The 4,345-nt window shown below is 52.5% G+C and overlaps 1 long non-coding RNA gene across 1 annotated transcript in view; it reads left to right on the top strand.

Moving 5' to 3' along the window:
- Nucleotides 1–1,163: 1,163 nt before the first annotated feature.
- The window catches only part of LOC108445189, an 8,297-nt gene continuing 5,115 nt past the window's right edge, over nt 1,164–4,345 (top strand). The window contains exon 1 of the long non-coding RNA XR_001859955.1: nt 1,164–1,264. This is a non-coding gene — a long non-coding RNA (uncharacterized LOC108445189). The remainder of the gene's footprint in view (nt 1,265–4,345) is intronic.

The following is a 4,345-nucleotide window of genomic DNA, read 5'->3' as shown; positions in this document are numbered from 1 at the left end:
GGCGCCCGGCCCGTGCCTGGAGCCCAGCCCGTGCCTGGTGCCACCAAAGCTGCTCTGTCAGTGCCCTCCTGCCCCGGGCAGGGCAGAGAACACCAAAGGAAAGGCCTGAGCTCAGCTCGGGGCAGGGAGAGGGCACTCCCCTGGTGCTGCCAGGGGCACCACAGACCCGGCCTGGGGAAAAGATTGGGATTTATGTCCCACTGAATTGCAGCAGGGATTTGATTGGACATAAATTCCAGTCATTTCCCCATGGAATTCCCATGGCAGTGGGCTGGGGGGGAGATCCGTCCATGGAATTCTCACCTGACTGGGATGAGAGTGAGATCCATCCATGGAAATTCCATGGGAATTCCTGCATTCCCAGGTCTACCCTTCCTGAATCCCACATTCCCATAGAAATTCCCCCCCACACCCGCCTTTGTGCTCCAGAGCCTCCCAACCACATCCAATGTGTTTTGGGAGCTCTTCCACACAGGTGTGTCCCAGGTAATGCTTCATCTGCTCTGCCAGGATCCCTTTGGATTCCCAGGATCCCTGGGGGATCCAGGGGAGCCCCTTGCAGCTCCCTGGATTCCTATGCCAAGCACACAGATCCCATCCCACTCCCACAGATCCCACCCCTAGAGATCCAGTCCATTCCCACAGATCCCAGCCCAGCCCCCAGCTCGCAGCCTAGCCCTCAGCTCCCCCCACTCCCCCCGCTCTGGTTGTACCGGCCCTGTCTCCAGGCCACTGTCAGCCACGTGCCAGTTCCTCTCCTTGAGCCGGGTCTCACTATCCCAGTATCCCAGGTCTGGCTATCCCAGTATCCTGCATCTGGCTATCCCAGTATCCTGGGTCTGGCTATCCCAATATCCCGAGTCTGGCTATCCCAGTATCCCGGGTCTGGCTATCCCAATATCGCAGGTCTGGCCATCCCAGTATCTCGGGTCTGGCTATCCTGGTATCCTGGGTCTGGCTATCCCAGTATCCTGAGTCTGGCTATCCCAATATCCCGGGTCTGGCTATCTCAGTATCCTGAGTCTGGCTATCCCAGTATCCCGGGTCTGGCTATCCCAATATCCCAGGTCTGGCTATCCCAGTATCCTTTTTTCCCCACCCCCGTGCCTGCGGCTCCATCCGGCCCTGCTCACTGTGGCAACACTTGGAGGGGGTCCTGTCCATGTCCCCGTGATCAGAGATTGAGGGACCCCAGGCCGGGCTCTGACAGCGCCACTTCTACTGCAGGGAGTGGAGAACTGGGGGGACACAGAGATATCGGGGGGTGTGTTGGTGTGACCCAGCCCACTGCGGGGCTGGGGCAGCGTGATGCCAATCAATCCCAGCCCATCCCCTGGATCGAGTTTCCCAAAGAGGCAGACTCAGAGGGTGGGTCAAGGGGTGGCTCAGAAGCCTAAGCTGCACCCCCCTGGGCGGTGCCCAGGTACAAGCCACCTCCCCCAGTTTGGGAAAATTCTCAGTTACTCGGTTGTTCACTGGTTCTTTGTTATAACTCCTGCCTCTCGGTTCCCCCCCCGCAGTGGTTCTTGTTGAATTGTATCCTCCTCCTGGCTTGTAACTCATTGGTCGTTTTCCCCTTTCACCAGGGTTTTCAAATTCCCTATAAAACTGAGGACAAGCCTCAGGGTCCCATCCCATCATTCCCATCATTCCCATCACTTCCCATTGGATTCCATCCCTCCGAGCTTGTTTGGGTTGCGAGACTTCTAACAATAAACCTGTTAGAAGCCAGACCAGAACAGCCTCCCTCTTCCTTTGTCTCCGAGCTAACGTGAGCTGATCCCATCGGCTCCTGCCGTGTTCCCTCTGCAAAGAAGCCAGCTAGCTAGCCCAGCCAGCAGCACCTTTTCCTGATGCCAAAGTCACTTCTGCGATGCACAGAAGTAACGCAGTTGGACTCTCTCTGACCTGGGGCATGCCAGAGCTCGTGCCTCGAGCCCAAGTACTGCATTAGGCTGGCGCAACAAGCGAGGGGCTCACGCGAATGGATCCCTGTGACGTCGTGGCTGTCGGTGGACAGCAAGAAGAAGTGACTTTGGACTTGCCGACGTCTCTCGGTGCAGTCCGCTCTGTTTTAGGAGCGGTGCCCTGAGAGAAGGCTGCTAACTCCCACTGATTCTGCACTGAACTGACTTTGGAGAGCAGCCATGTCTCGGAGAACCCCACCTGTGCTTTTAGTTTGGGACCGGACGCCTTTTAACTGATTTCTGAAACTTGTGTGAGTATCCCCAGTCCCTGATACTTTGTTTCTTTTTTCATTTTGCTGGTGGTGGGTGGAAGAAGTTCTGCAAGAGAGATGGGATCAAAACTCTCTCAGCCCCAAAGAGAGGTTTTTCTCCAAGTTGCAAAATTCCTTCAAGTTAGTGGCTTTAAATTTTCAAATGGTCTGTTAAAACAATTTGTTCGCTGGCTTTTCTTTTACCTTCCTCAAGTGTCTCCCACAAATTTAAAATCTCCTGCCTTCTGGCAGGCTGTGGGATGATAAGATTACTGATTTAAAGCGAAAAGGGGACTCCTCTGGAGAAAAATTTTTTCCTTTAGTTCTAGTCCTTCGGGACTTGCATAAAATGGATCAGAAAGTAAAAGAAAAGCTCAAATCCCCTCACAGTTCTTCCCGTATCCCTCCTTCCTCCCCTCCGGCTCCTCATCCCACTTCCCCTTTGTTAGAAAAACCAAATAGGGTGATATGCCCAGAGGCACAGAGTTGCTACCATCTCTCTGACCCCTCTCAGTCTTTTCAGCCACCCTGTCAAGATAGCCCTGGCCAGGCTGCCTCGACCTCTTCCCAAACCCCGTATCCCTTGCCCTCTTCCCCAGTTGTAAGCCCAGAAAACTGTTTTAAATGCTGTTTGCCATTGTCCCTCACCCCCACTCCACGTGTCTGAACAATGGTACTGACCGCATGGCACAGTCCACCCCTCCCTCCCCTTCTTCTTCCCACAGTCCCAGTTGCCCTTAAGCCCACAACCCTTTCCTATCCCCGCCCCCAGATGTGACATCATCGGGTTCCTCCCACACTTTGGGTACCGCCCCCTGCATTGGGAATCCCCGCCCATCCTGTGACCACACCTCCTGGTCCTCCAGCCCCACCCACTGTGGAGGACTTCCTGGTTCCCACACCCCCTCTTCCAGTTCCCACGGGATAGAAACTGGAACCGACGTCATCTTCAAATCGGGTCTGGGAGTCCCCTCAGCCCTCTCCTACCCCTTTGCTGCTCCTGTAACATATGATCGAACTGGCAATAATCCCACATGAAAACCTTTTGATCCTGCAGGGCTCAAAGAGCTTTGCAAAGCCCAGAAAGAATTTGGGAGGGAGAGTCAGTATTTTAAGAACCTCCTGAAGATAACTCTCACCAGTATAGTGATTGTGCCGCATGACCTCAAAAGCATCTTCTCCTGCTTGCTTTCCCCATCCGAGTTTCGAATGTGGGAAGAAGGTTGGAGAAAGCAACTGGGAGGGGTCCTCCCTGTTTTACTGCAGGATCCAAACAACGCAGGGGTTTCTATGGATCACCTTACTGGTGAGGGGTTATTGTCCAAGCCCCAGAACCAGGCTCAAAATACACCAGAGCCGGTCCTGAATGCTGTAAAGCAAGCAGCTCAGCAAGCGTTCTTAATGATGCCTCCTAAATTAGCACCTCAATTGAATTACACTGAGATTCGGCAACTGCAAAATGAGACATTTATTGATTTTGTGGATAAACTGAGGCTCGTAGTGGAAAGACAAGTGGAAGATCCAAAAACAAGAGAGCATATTATAATGCAAATTGCAAAAACTAATGCCAATGATGCTTGTAAAAGAGTGATTTTGGGTCTTCCATTTGAACCTCCACCGACCTTAAGTCAAATGATTCATGCTTGCATGTCATTGGTGCCAATCCACCAGCCAAACTTAAAATCAGGGAAAAACTTCATAGTACCTGCAGCCACTGCTGATGCAACAGCATCTCAGGACAAAAGAAACGCTAATTTGGTCTGCCACAGGTGTGGCAAACCAGGGCACTTGGCCTGAAACTAATTAACCAGTGTTCCCAAGCTGCCTCCCCAGGGCAAATGTCATCGCCTGCCGCCAAAGGGATGCAGCCAAAAAACTGACAGGACCACGTGGATTGGCAGGGCCATGCAGGGGAATTAATCAAGAAACTGACACCAGAAAAATGGTTACCACGACCACTGCAACTCAAATGGACTCAGTGACACCCCAGAGAATCATCGTGAGTTGCAAGAATCTGAAAGACTGTATATTGTTTGTGTTAAAAGATGTTGTACATTCACCAGCTGACATTTGTGTTACACCAGAAATTGTTCAAGTGGGGCCACAAGGGTTGTTCACTGTTAACAT

Source organism: Corvus brachyrhynchos, unplaced genomic scaffold (assembly GCF_000691975.1).
Source record: "Corvus brachyrhynchos isolate BGI_N302 unplaced genomic scaffold, ASM69197v1 scaffold183, whole genome shotgun sequence".
In the NCBI taxonomy this organism is placed as follows: Eukaryota; Metazoa; Chordata; class Aves; order Passeriformes; family Corvidae; genus Corvus; species Corvus brachyrhynchos.
This window is presented reverse-complemented; position numbering and strand designations above follow the sequence as displayed.